At 45.3% G+C, this 14155-nt stretch overlaps 1 protein-coding gene across 6 annotated transcripts in view; it reads left to right on the forward strand.

Moving 5' to 3' along the window:
- The first annotated feature begins 1396 nt into the window (after positions 1-1396).
- The window catches only part of FAM13B (family with sequence similarity 13 member B), a 61394-nt gene continuing 48635 nt past the window's right edge, over positions 1397-14155 (forward strand). For 2 of the 6 annotated variants that reach the window (XM_040980814.1, XM_040981151.1), the window contains exons 1-2: positions 1399-1686; positions 13113-13279. The gene's annotated coding sequence lies outside the window, so the exon portion shown is untranslated. Of the gene's footprint in view, positions 1687-2066; positions 2279-13112; positions 13280-14155 lie in introns of those variants that run through there. The other 4 variants (XM_040981074.1, XM_040980990.1, XM_040980930.1 and 1 more) reach the window with 4 other exon arrangements.

Consider the following 14155-nt stretch of genomic DNA (forward strand, 5'->3'; position numbering starts at 1 on the left):
AAAAAAAAAAAAAAAAGAAATCATCCAACAAAATGAAACAAAGCAAAACCAACAGCTAGAGTTGAGCCAGGCCCAGGACAGGAGCTAGGAGTCCCGACTGCAGTCTGGGTCTTGGTGTGGACTGCAGCCATTCTCAGAACACAGGTGTGTCAAGTGCTGTGCTAGAAATCTGACCAAGAACTAAGATTTTTTTAAGCAGCTCTGACAGGTCGTAGTCCTTACAGCCATTGCAATCTCTGCTGGACAGAGTGAGAGCCTCACAATACATCCTTTCCCAGATTCCGTTGTTTCTAGACCCTTTGTGGACCCCACCCTTCAGTTATGACAGCATTGGCCGGGTTACAGAGGATTTAGTTCAGTCTTTCAGATGATACCTGGGAGCTGACCTGGTCTCTGTGACACGTTTACAGATCATCTGAAAGGGTGATTATTTCTTTCTTTTAAACCTCGTCCCCAAATTCTCCTAGGATTCTGGGTTTCCCTTTTCTGTGTTAGTGACTTTCAGTTCAGGTAGGACAGGGGGCAGTGTGAACGTGGTGTTTCATATGCTCACAGCCACCAAGCGTTGTTTTTCTTTTTTTTTTTTTTGTGCAGGTTTGGATCTACTGCTGTGAAGGAAGCTCAAAAGGTGAGCATTACTTTTTTTTTAAAATTCTCAATGGAAATCTCAAAAGTTCTTACCAGATCAAAGCCAAGAAGATATTGGCTGACTGTTCCTAGTTTAGTCAGCTTGAATGAGCTGTCAGCTGCCTGGGAGCGGAGACGCATGGATTGGGTTTTTGGGCCCAGGAAAAGGGAGAGAGAGAGAGGGGGAGAGAGAGATCTTCATTCTTCCTTGGCTTCCGAAGCCTCTTGGTGAGCTTGAGGCCTAAGGATTCTACAAAGCGCGGGCGATCTAGTGTCTTGGGTTTGTGGGTCAGGTCCCAGGGCAGGGCGCGGACGGGGCGCAGGGGCAGCGGCTGGCCGCCCACCTCACTGTGAGTCACCGCTTAAGGCCTCTGTGCTCACGGCCAGCATAAAGGGGCCTCTGGCCTGTGGCGGCCGAGGCGACAGACACGCAGAGGCCCAGGAGCCGTCTCCTTCGGCCAAATTCAGACTTCTCGTATATCCCCCCTCACTTTCCTCCTTTTCTTTCCCAACCTCCCTCCCCCATACGGAATACTCTCAGATCGCTCCGCTCCCTCGGGCCCGGGCTAGGCTTCTCGCACCCCAACTCAAGGAGCAAGCTTTTGCGGTCGGAGGAGAAGATGCAGGGTCCCCCAGGTTTGCGGGGTCTCCCAGGTTTGCGCGGTCCCCCACCTTGGCGGCCGCAGTGGCCGTCGCCGGCCCGGCCTCCCCGCGCCGCGCGCCCCTCCCGGCCCCGCCCACGCACGTCACGTCCGGTCCGGCCTCCTCCCGCTCGCCGTTAGGGAGGTTGTGCGCCTCAGCCGCCGCATCGGTCGCCGCTCCGGCCGCTCCTCGCGCGACTTGGCCGCCTCCGCCGCCGGGGGTCATCCGGGGTGGGGGGTCGCGCTCCGGGCTGGCCCCGCGCCACAGCCGTCGCCTGAGCCCGCTGTCGGCGGCCGTCCCGGGCAGAGGCTCGCCGTCCGCCGAGCCGCTCGGGGCCTCCGCGCTCGCCCGCTCGTCGTCCCCGCGGGTCCTGGAGAAGCGGCCGCGGCCGGGGAACGGGGCTGGGCGCTTGCGACGGTAGGTGGGCCGGGACGCGGCTGTGCGCATGCGCGGGCCGCGGCCTCTTCCTCCTCGGCCGCTCGGCCGGCGCCTGGTCGGGGCAGCGGCGGCTCTCGGGGTGCGGCGGGCGTTCTGTGGCGGGAGGACCTCCTCCTTCCCCCGCCTCTCCCTCCCTCGGCGGCGGAGGAAGAGGAAGGAGCCGCGGCCCCCTGGGCGCCCCCGCCGGGCCGGGGGTGTGGCAGGCAGGCCTCGGCCGCTCCCCGCGCCGCAGTGCGCGCGATGGGGCGTCCCGCCTTTCCGCCCGGCTCCCCGAGGGGTCTGAGGGCCGGCGGCCTTGCTCACCCCCTCGTCCGCACTTGCTCAGTGCCGGGCAGTGCAGTGGATGCGGGGAGGGAAAAAAAAAAGCCGTGTGGTTTTTATCTCCCACCCCACTGCGTCCCTGTTTGAGGTCACGTGAGACGAGCGGTTGCCGACTTCCTTAAATCGTTTAGAATATGGCCAAAATTGGGCTGGTTGTGCAGCGGGGCCTCTCGGCTGGAGTGGCGTCTGCCCGGGTCGGGGGCCGCTGTGTGCAGCCCTCTGTGTCCGGGGGGTGGCTGTGGTTTCTTGGGTAAGGTTTCTTCTTTTTTTTTTTAAAGCGGATTTTAGCGGTTGACGCACTTTGACCAGTTGGAAACTAAGCTGGCTCTTTCTTTCTAAAAGGATCAAGGATCAAGACTTTCACTTGGCTCCCCATTATGCTGTCAAATCAATGAACAAAGTTGGTCATTGATTGATTTCAAGAAACTGATAAGCTAAAAATGGCCACGAGCACCACCTTGATCCAGCCTGGTGCGCGCGCTGGCTCATGGGTGGTTTGGGGTTGGATCACTGAGGCAGGATTACTGGGATGCTGTGACTTGAAGTCTCCCTTTTGTAACCTTCAAATAACTTGTTGGCCTGGGTTTCACACAGGTACCGTGCACTGTGTGTTGGAAGTAATAAAATGTCAATGTTTGTCCCTTCCCTTCTTAGAGCTTCTTTTAAAAAAGCGGGCAGTATTTTCTCCAGCTTGATTGTTAGCAGTTTAAGCATTTGTATGACACAGCTTAAACCCAAAAACGTGTGGGATATACCACAGTGCCATACAATTTTTGGTTGGGGAAAGCAAATTGTTACAGTGTTTCTTTTCTTTTTTATTTTTAAAAATCAGAGTATCATCTTAGGACAGAAAATTGTCACAGTTGAATAAAGTGACATACCATGTGTCTCCACCGGGAAATAATTACTGTTTTTATCAAGTCGCTTGTGATCACCCTAATTGTGCTCATGGCTCCCCTATTACTGTACACTGTGCAAAACTAGAGAAGACTATACGTGTAAGTTGTGAAAAATTGTATTTTAAGGAGTTGTGGTAAAGTACACATAACAAAAATTTACCAGTTTGGCTCAAAATTTAACAGTTTTAATCAAAATATTCTAGATTGGTAAGTTACAAAAATGTAAAATTTGGCGATTTGGTGGCATTACATATACAGTGTTGAACAAAATGTTGCCATTCTCCATTTCCAGAATTTTCTCACACATTGCAGTTAGCAACTGTGTATTGGTTAGACTGTCACATCCCGTTTGCTTTATCCTGAGCTTGTGGCTACCTCTGTTCCAGCTTTCTATGAATTTGCTTAGTCTGGGTACATCACCTAGGTGGGATCACACAGCATTTTAATTTTGTGTCTGGTGTATTTCACTTAGAATGATGTTTTCAAGATTCATGTGTGTTACGTATTAGAGTTTTGTTGTTCAGTTGCAGGTGTATACCAAGTTTGGTTAATCGGTTCGTTTACTAATGCATGTTGGAGTTGTTCCCACCTTTGGTTGTTGTGAATAATGCTGCAGCATACATGGTTGTTATCTTTTGAGTAAATAGATGCCTCGAGGTGGAATTGCACAGGGTAATTTTATGTTTAATTTAAAAAAATCATTTATTTAATTTGTTTGAAAGGCAGTGACATAGAGAATAAGAGATATTTCCCATCTGCTGACTCATTCCCAGATGCTCACAGCAAGAAGTGCTGAGACTGGCCCCGGGCTAGGCTGAAGCTAGAACTCAGTCCTGGCCTCCCAGGTGGATGGCACAGACCCTGCCCTTAATGCCATCGCCTGTTGCCTCCCGGGGTGTTCAGGGATGCAGGATCAGAGCAGAGGCAGGACGAACCCAGGCTTTCTGACAGTGGATTTGGCTGCACTAAATGCTTACCTCAGGTTTACTTCAAGAAGCTGCTAAATCATTTTCCCACAGGAGCTGTGTTTCTGTGTCTTTATGAGCAGTTGTTTATATTGGTTGGTTTATCAGCAGCCATGCTAATGGAGTTAAACTGGTACTCTTTGTTTTTAATTTGCACGTGCCTAAAGACTAGCGATGGGCATATATCCATGTTTATTGACCCATTTATGTCTTTTGGAGAAGTGTACATTCAAGTCCTTTGCTTGTGTTTATATGTTGGAAATGCAAAGGCTAAGCTTCCATCTGCTGATTTACTCCTGGGGTACCTGTGGTAGCCAGGACTAGGCAGGCTAACTCCTGGAGCTGAAACTCTTTTTTTTTTTTTTTTTAAAGATTTATTTATTTTTTGCAAAGTCAGATATACAGAGAGGAGGAAAGACAGAGAGGTCTTCCATTCATTGATTCACTCCCCAAGTGGCTGCAACGGCCGGTGCTGTGCCTATCCAAAGCCAGGAGCCCGGAGCCTCTTTCTGATCTCCCCTGAGTTTAAGCTGTCTTTGACTGCTTTCCTAGGCCACAAGCAGGGAGCTGGATAGGAAGCAGGGCCACTGGTGCACCGGCGCCCTTATGGGATCCTGCCTTGCACAGCAAGGCAAGGATTCCAGCCAGTAGGCTCTACTGCACCGGGTGCTAGATTTACTTATTTTTCTTGTAAAGTCTGATAGACAGAGGATAGACAGAAAGGAAGATCCATCCGCTAGCACTCCCCAACTAGCTGCGATAACCGGAGCTGAGCCAGTCTGAAGCCGTGAGCTTCTGGGTTTTCCATGTGTGTGCAGAGTCCCAAGGCTAAGTACTAAGTTAGATTGGAAACGGAAATGATGAAACGTGGAATTTATACAACAAAGGTAGTCATAGCACAGCAAAGCATTGTAGTAGCACACTAGTGTAAATTAGTAGTTATTAAATCATTAGCAGATTTGTTTACTCATCTAACAGGTGTTTACTTAGTTCCTACGTGCTAGAACTCCATGGAGCAGTAAAATAACTGGTGCTTATTATATAGTGCTATAAACTTAGTAGAGATAATTGCATACTGAAACTGGTGAATTTTACATTTGAAATTATTGAATTTTATGGCATGTGAATCATGCATTAATAAGACAGTTTAAAAAAATAACCACGAGTGGATTTTGGGGACCTTGTTGTCTGGTGGTAGAGACAGACATTTAACAAACGAATGCATCTGTACTAAAGCTGGAGGCGAGGAATGATATTGTCTGTGACAATCAGGAAGGTGACTAAATTGAGTGAGTTGGAGAAAGCCCCTCAAAAAATGGTGTTTGTGTGAGAAATGATGAGAAGGTTCAGGAAAATGTTGGGTGGACAAGATAATTTAGTGACATTACTAGACTTTTTACTAGAGAAAGAAATGTGGCAGCTCTTTTATATGAGTATTCATTAGCTTCTGCTGTATGTTTTCTTACATGTTTGATCTGTATGATTCTTATCTCTGGTTCTTAAGCTTCTGAGAGCTGTCAAATTTCTGTTTGCAGGAGTGGAAGAATGGGAAAAAAGTTATTTTTGCTTACCTGTTCTCTACGTGGCTTTTGTATGTCAAGGCGTTGTCCTGTGTACTTGAAAAAGAAAAATGGAAAACCGCTTATTGTGTGCTGTATTGCTTGCCGTATATATGTCATATATATGACATATATGATATGCCATATATATAATGTCATATATGCATATTCCTCCCCCCTCCCCTGCCCAGGTGCTTTAATGTCCTAATTTTGGAATTTTTTTTTCATTAAAAAATTTTTTTTAAAGATTTATTTTATTTTTATTGCAAAGTCAGATGTATAGAGAGGAGGAGAAAAATCTGTTCGAAGATTCACTTCCCGGGTGACCGCAATATCCAGTGCTGTGGTGATCGAAGCCAGGAACTTCCTTCAGGTCTCCCATGTGGGTGCAGAGTCCCAGGGCTTTCCCAGGTGACAAGCAGGGAGCAGGATGGGAAGTGGGGCCACCAGGATTAGAACTGGCGCCCATGTGGGATCCCAGCGTGTTCAAGGCGATGACTTTAGCTGCTAGGCCACCATGCCGGTCCCATTTTTTTTTTTCCCCAAATATGAGTTCAAAATCTGAGGTTCTGCTGTTGGTTACTGTTTAGAACTGAGGAACAAAGAGGAAATCTTTGCTTTTTGTGCATTTTTTGCTTAGTTTACAGTTACTGCTTTTATGTTCTTGTGGTAGTTTTATTTTTCCCAGAGGTTTTGTGTTTTCTTTTTCTTTCTTTTTTTTTTTAAGATTTATTTATTTTTATTGGAAAATCAGATATATAGAGAGTGAAGAGACAGAGAGGAAGATCTTTGGTTTGCTGAATCATTACCCAAGCGGCCTCAGTGGTTGGAGCTGAGCCAATCCAAAGCCAGGAGCCTCTTCCAGGTCTCCCACGCGGGTGCAGGGTCCCAAGGCTTTGGGCCGTCCTCGACTGCTTTCCCAGGCCACAGGCAGGGAGCTGGAAGGGAAGTGGGGCTGCTGGGATAGAACCGGCGCCCATATGGGATCCCAGTGCACTTACAAGGTGAGGTCTTTAGCAACTAGGTTATCATGCCGGGCTTTTTTTGTTGTTGTTAAGATTATTTGTGTGTGTGTTTTGTTTGTTTTTTTTGAAAGATTGTAGAGGGAGAGATGGAGAGATCTTCTACTCCCTGTTTTACTCCCTGAATGGCTGTAGTGAAGCTAGGAGCAGAAGCTAAAGCCAGGAGCTTAGTGTTTCTTCCAGTTCTCCCACATGGGTGTGGAAGCCCAATGCTTGGGCCGTCTTTTGCTGCTTTCCCAGGTGCAGCACAGACAGCTGAATCAGAAGTGGAGCAGCCAGAGTTGAAACTACGTGAAGCCAGGAGCCAGGAACTTCTTTCTGGTCTCCCACGTGGGTGCAGGTCCCAAGGCTTTGGACCATCCTTTACCGCTTTCCCAGTCCTTAACCAGGGAGCTGGATGTGAAGTAGAGTAGCTGGGACCTGAACTGATTCCCATATGGGATCCCAGGAGATAAAAGTTGAGGCTTTAGCCTTTAGGCTGTCACTCTGGGCCCCTCAGAGGAGTTTTTATACATTTCTGTAAGAAGAAACGTTTTGATCTCAGGATCCACGTGGTTAGAATACGTTGTGGAATTACTCACCCTGCCCCTTACCTGAAAAACTGAAGTGTTAATGAAGTGTAAGAATTGATAAGCTAGATTTTGTAAGCACTTAATTCCTGTCAGCATCTGGTAGGCTGTGCGTGTGCATGTTTCCAATGGAGAAGAGATTGAAAATTACTAGAGTTAGAATTTTTTTTTCTATTTCCAAGTAATATATTTTATTAGATTTTCATAGGGCTCTAACAATCTGCACGTTTTATAAGAGCCTCAGATGATTCTAGGTTGTGATTGTAAAGAGTTTCAGAAAGTAATTTTGATGTTCATCACAATAAAATTAAATTATAAATCATGTGTTTGAACAATTTCCTTAAATGAAAAGATACTTAAGTGCAATATGGTTTTTAAAGGGAAATCATATGTATTTCAAAAAATTAAGTGTGCTACATCAAAAGCTGTACAGCAGTGAGTAACACAAACATGAAATGCAAGTACAGATGAAGATGTTCCTTTGACCTGGCCCATTTAACCAAGCACCAGCAGCCACCAACCTTTTTGTCCTTTTCTTACACATTACTCTGTACCCACACTGTCTGCATCTGATTGGATCCCTGGATTTTATCTCACTTTCCATGTGACATTCTCCATAAATATAAAGCTACTGCTTGCGGGGTGGAATGTCCTTCTGGGTGTCCGTTGTCCTTTTTGGGCACCGAGTTAACTCGGCGTCTCACATATCACTGCTTCCTGGGGTTAACTGGAAGTTTTTTTTTAAAGGTTTACTTATTTCTTTGAAAGGCAGAGTGACAGGGAAGGAGAGAGTGCTTCCATTTGCTGATTTATGCTCTCTGCCGTTGTTGGTCTTGGCCAGAACCAGGAGCTAGAAACTTCATCTGGGTTTCCCATGTGCATGATAGAGATGCAGGTGTTTGGGTGAATATCTGGGGCCTGCAAGAGTGCCCAGTAGCAAGAAGCTGAGTTGGAAGCAGGATATCAAGGACTGACACTTTAGACTGGTGATGCTGTCCTCGAAAGTGACTGCTTAACTGCACACCACAGCACTGACTCCAGAGGAGTTTTCAAAGAAGAGAATTCAGGCCTGTTGCAAGGACTCAATGGCTGAATCCTTGCCTTAGATGTGCTGGGCTCCCACATGGGTGCGGGTTCATGTCCCAGCTGCTCCACTTCCCATCCACCTCCCTGCTTGTGGCCTGGGAAAGCAGTAGAGGAAAGCCTTGGGACCCTGCACCTGCACGGACCTGCAGGAAGCTGCTGGCTTCAGATTGGCTGCTCAGCTCTAGTTGTTGTGGCCATTTGGAGAGTGGAGGATCTCTTTCTCTCTGTCTCCTCTGTGTAAATCTGACTTGGTCATTTGACTATTTGGAATATGTGTTTGCTATTATGTATGTATACTTACATAATTTTGTATTTTCAGTTGTATTTTCTAAAAAGGGTTGATGATTATGTTAGTATTGTGTGGGAAAAACTGATTTATTTAGCAGTGTTAGTGCAATTTTAATAGAAAATCATAATAAGGCCCAGTGTGGTGTCCTAGTGCCCAAAGTCCTCGCCTTGTACATGCTGGGATCTCAGGGTGCTAGTTCTAATCCTGGCTGCCCCGCTTCCCATGCAGCTTCCTGCTTGTGGCCTGGGAATGCAGTCGAGGATGGCCCAAAGCCTTGGGACCTGTACCTGTGTGGGAGACCCGGAAGAGTTCCTGGCACCTGGCCTCCCCTTGTGGCCACTTGGGGAATGAGTCATTGGATGGGAGATCTTCCTGTCTCTCCTCCTCTCTGTATATCTGACTTTGCAATAAAAATAAATAAATCTTTTTAAAAAAGTACATATATAATACTAGACGTATTGTTTCTGTTTAATTTGTTATGTATTTTTAAAATTTGTTTTATTTACTTGAAAGGAAGAATTACATAGAGAGGTAGAGACAGATCTTTCATCTGCTGCTTCACTCCCACGAGGATGCCCACTTAGGAGTAATTTCATAAGAAATTATGGCCATTCGGGGCCCAGCGCGGTGGCGCAAGTGGTTAAAGGTCCTCGCCTAGCACGCCCGGGATCCCATATAGGCGCCGGTTCTAATCCCGGCAGCCCTGCTTCCCTTCTAGCTCCCTGCCTGTGGCCTGGGAAAGCAGTCGAGGACGGCCCAAAGCTTTGGGATCCTGCACCCGCGTGGGAGACCCGGAAGAGGCTCCTGGCTTCGGACCGGCATAGTATCGGCCCGTTGCGCTCACTTGGGGAGTGAATCATCGGACAGAAGATCTTCCTCTCTGTCTCTCCTCTCTGTATATCTGCCTTTCCAATGAAAAAACAATAAAAATAAATCTTTAAAAAAAAAAAAAAAGAAATTATGGCCATTTGACCCACCAGGGTTGGGTCAGGATAATCCAGGAGCTGGGAACTTCTTCCAGATTTCCCACATCGGTGCAGGGGGCCCAAGTACTTGGATCATCTGCTGCTCAGATGCTTTACAGGGATGTTGATGAGAGTGGAGCAGCTAGGACTTGAACTGGTGTTTTTGGATGCTGGTGCTGCATGCAGGGCGTGGGTTAAATCACTATGCTACAGAAATTTTTCCTAAAATGTGCAGTTCATGTCATTTTTGCTCTGTGTAATGTACCAGTAGATTGTTTAATTACTTTAGAAATATACAGGCATGGGCCCGGCGCGGTGGCGCAGTGGTTACGGTCCTCGCCTTGCATCCCCGGGATCCCATATAGGCGCCGGTTCTAATCCCGGCAGCCCCACTTCCCATCCAGCTCCCTGCCTGTGGCCTGGGAAAGCAGTCGAGGACGGCCCAAAGCTTTGGGATCCTGCACCCGCATGGGAGACCCAGAAGAGGCTCCTGGCTTCGGATCGGCATAGCATCGGGCCGTTGCGCTCACTTGGGGAGTGAATCATCGGACGGAAGATCTTCCTCTCTGTCTCTCCTCTCTGTATATCCGCCTTTCCAATAAAAAAAATAATAAAAATAAATCTTAAAAAAAAAAAGAAATATACAGGCATGTATTGAATGTGTGTGTGTGTTTTTTTCCTGAGAAAAAGATGTGGAATGTAGAGTTTTGGGCACTAGGAAGTAGTCAAGGAAGTATGTTCCTTATGCTGGTTCCCTTCCCACGTGGCTGCGATGGCAGAGTCTGGGCTGGGTCAGAAGTAGGAACTAGCAGCTTCATCTGAGTCCTCTTGTGGGTGCAGTGAAGAACTTATGCTGCTTCTGCTGTTTTTCTAGGCATATAAGCAGGGAGCTGGATGGGAAATGGAGCATATTATTATTATGCTATATGCTATTTGTTGTATGTTACATAAATATAAACATTTATGTAATGCTTATATAAGCTTATATAATCTTGTGTTATATGGTTAAGAAAGCTGTGTGTGTTAATAGAAATAAAATTGAATAGAGCGCATAAATACCTTACTCTTCAGCAGAGCTCAGGTTCGTTGTTATATAGGTGGTTTTCCTGACTGTACCTACTACCTGGCTTTATTGATATATATCTAATTCTGTTATTTTCATCTGTTTTTTTCTTATACCAAAATATGGGATATAGAATTCAATATGAATTCTTATTCTATTTTTTTAAGGTATATTCATTCTTATTGGAAAGTCAGATATACCGAGAAAAGGGAATACAGACAGGAAGATCTTTCTTCTGCTGGCACTCCCCAAGTGGCCGTGACGTCCAGAGCTCAACTGATCTGAAGCAAGGAGCTTGGGAGCTTCTTCCAGGTCTTCTCCCAAACAGATGCAGGGTCTCAAGGCCCTGGGCCATCCTTGACTGCTTTCCCAGGCCAAAGGCAGGGAGCTGGAACGAAAATGGGCTGCTAAAATGTGAACTGGTACTTATATGGGATCCTGGCATGTGCAAGGCGAGGGCTTTAGTTGCTACGCTACTGCCCTGGGTCCTCTTACTATTTTTCAGTACCACAATGCTAAGAAATTGTTGCTTGTGTTTAAAATAGTTTCTGTTTTGTGATTGATAGTGACAGTCTGGTTTTGGAAATCTGTTTGCTTTGAAAGTCTGCTTATGATGTTCTCTTGTATCAGACCTTTGACTTAACTACTTTCTTTGTCATTTGTTGATTCTGTCTGGTAGGATATTTCCTGAGATCTCTCTGGGTCAGTTTTCTGTGGTGCTCGTTACCATTTTCTTATTGGAAAGGCAGAGTGAAAGGGCCGATGAGTGAGGGAGGGCATTATCTTCTATCTACTTGTTCACCCCTCATGTGGCTGTCGGGGTCAGAGCTGAGCCAATCCAAAGTCAGGAGGTTCTAATGGAGCAGCTGGGACGCAAACCAGAGCCCGTGTGGGATCCCGCAACTAGAAGGCTGAAGATTAGCCAGTTGAGCCATTCATTGTGCCAATGCCCTACTAGGAAGTGTTATTGGAAGCTGAGTAGCTGGGATTCTGACTAGCATTCCTACGGGGTATGGGTGTCCCAAATGGCAGCCTAACGTGTTATGCCACAATAGGAGCCCCTTTCTTGAGAATTTATTGTTGTAATTTAGACATGACAGGGCCCGGCGCAGTGGCGCAGTGGCGCAATGGTTAAGGTCCTCGCCTTGCACGCCCGGGATCCCATATGGGCGCCGGTTCTAATCCCGGCAGCCCCACTTCCCTTCCAGCTCCCTGCCTGTGGCCCGGGAAAGCAGTTGAGGACGGCCCAAAGCTTTGGGAACCTGCACCCGCGTGGGAGACCCAGAAGAGGCTCCTGGCTTTGGATCGGCATAGTATCGGCTGTTGCGCTCACTTGGGGAGTGAATCATCGGACGGAAGATCTTCCTCTCTGTCTCTCCTCTCTGTATATCTGCCTTTCCAATAAGAAAAATAATAATAAAAATAAATCTTTAAAAAAAATTTAAACATGACATTAAGTTTTCTAGAGCTTCCATAGCAAATTACCTCAAACTGAATGACAGTAAAGTGTTACTTTTCTCTTGGCTTTGAGGGCAGAACAAACATAGGCACAGAAGAAAACCACATGCAGATAATGACAAAAGTAAGGCTATGGTATCAGAAGCCCAGGAGTGCCAACAGTTGCCAGAAACTGGAAGAGGCGAAGGATTCTCCCATTGAACCTTCAGAGTGGAGATGGCCCCTTGTTGACACCCTGATTTTAACTTCTGTCCTCCAAAACTGTGTGAAAAGTGTCACTTTAATGTCACTTTTTTTAGCCAGTTGGGGAGTGAACCAGTGGATGGAAGATCCCTTGTTCTAAGTTTCTCTGTCTCTAATTCTACCTTTTAGGTAAATCTTAAAGAAACATATGCTCTGAGAACAAAAGAAGGAAAATGTCTGGGCCCTTTAGATAAGTATCAGGTCTTTTTATAAAAAAAATGTATTTTTATTGCAAAGTCAAATATACAGAGAGGAGGAGAGGCAAGAGAAATATCTTCTGTCTGCTGATTCATTCCCCAAGTGGACGAAATGGCCAGAGCAGAGCCAATCTGAAGCCAGGAGCCAGGAGCAGCTTTTGGATCTCCCACACAGGAGTGAAAATTAGCTGTATAGCTATCAGTTTGCTTTTTATATAAGGAAATCTAGGCTCAGAGACAGAAAGTGTTCAGGTTCATTTATTTACAAAGTGGTGGAGTTGGCATTTTAATGTGAGCCTTTCCTTTTTTTTTTTTTCCTGTGCTTTTCTGGATGTCCTGCTAGCTTCTGTAAATCAGAAAGCTCAGAAAGAACAATGTTATAAACAAAGAGATGAAAGTAAAGGAACACAAGTGCAGTTCCAAGTTTGAAGTTTATCTTTGAGTCTTTGATCTCCTGGAAAGTTTAATTTTGAGTTTTAAGGAAATGTGCTGTTCTGGAGTAGGGTGTGTGTACAAAAGGGCTCATGGAGTAGGGAGAATATGCAATTCGTGAAGATGTCAGCTCTCCCCATCTGTCATCCCTTTGTTGATCAGCAGCATAGAGACTCAGCCCTGCTAACTGAAACCTTTAGGAATCATCAAGAGTCATTACAGAGTCTTGAGCAAAGGAATGCCTTTCATTATAGAAAGCACTCTAAATCATTATTTTATTGTCTTCTCACAGGTGAAAGTGTTCTGAGAAACTAAAATAATTGCTCTTTTTTTCTAGATTAACTGCTGAGGTACTGATCGAGTTCTGCGTTTCTTCAATGAGGAACTACAGGCTGATCTTCTGCCATAATCTCAAACAGCCATAAATGACAAGAGAATGCTTGCTCAGTGAGGGTAGCAGGTGCAGAAGCCGTTTTTTAAACTTAGGCGTTTAAGTACTCAAAGGTAAGTTTCCAAAATGGTAGCTATTCTGTGCTCTGTGAAACTTAAGTTGTTCCCTGTAACCACCCCCTGTTTTAAAAACACATGATTTATTCTTACAGCTGCCATTTGATTATTTAACTTGAGACTTCATAGTTATTTGCACAGAATTGTTGAAGCATGGATGCTGCTTGCTTAAGCCTGCACATTTATGGCATTTGTTGTCCCTTGGTTAATTCCTGCTATTCCTATTAGTTAACTGGATTGTTTTTCTGCTCATATTGTGATGCTCTCTTGATCCCTTGTGTATACACATGCTCAAGTAGGCCTTCTTTTTGTAAAGTTTAGAATTTTGAGTAGATTTATGTTTGTCATCAGTTGTCCTTCACTGTTAATGAGAAGGGAAGTGTTTCTATGGGGTGGTAAGAAAAGACCAGTTGGTGTCATATTTATTGTCAGTTTTTAAAAACAAGTTTTCTTATTTTTTTTTTAATATTGGATGCTTTAGATACTAGAATTTCATTATTTTCTTCTATTTTTCTTTGCTGATCACAGTTAATTGATTCTTCCCAATTTAAATGAATAATTATGAAGCAACGGTGTTGATGAAAGGACTTACCTCATTGAATATTGTTGCCCAAAACTGCAAAAAAATTTTTTTTTTAAATAAAAAATGTACTATAACTGTTGTCTTATGGAAGTAAAGATTTGTTAATGTTGTTTTTACTAGCTTATCATTTATAACTGGGGGTTTTGGCCAATCACTTTATTGGAAGTGATCCTTTCTTGTTTGAGTATTTATCTATTGAAAGATTGGATGAGCTTCCCTGTAACTGAGTCCAGAAATGGATTGGTCTTGGCATTTTCTCTTGTGTTGTTACAAGCGTGGTCAGTAAAGGT

This window comes from Ochotona curzoniae, unplaced genomic scaffold, assembly GCF_017591425.1.
Source record: "Ochotona curzoniae isolate NIBS_2020 unplaced genomic scaffold, NIBS_Ocur_1.0 contig_1, whole genome shotgun sequence".
Taxonomy (NCBI): Eukaryota; Metazoa; Chordata; class Mammalia; order Lagomorpha; family Ochotonidae; genus Ochotona; species Ochotona curzoniae.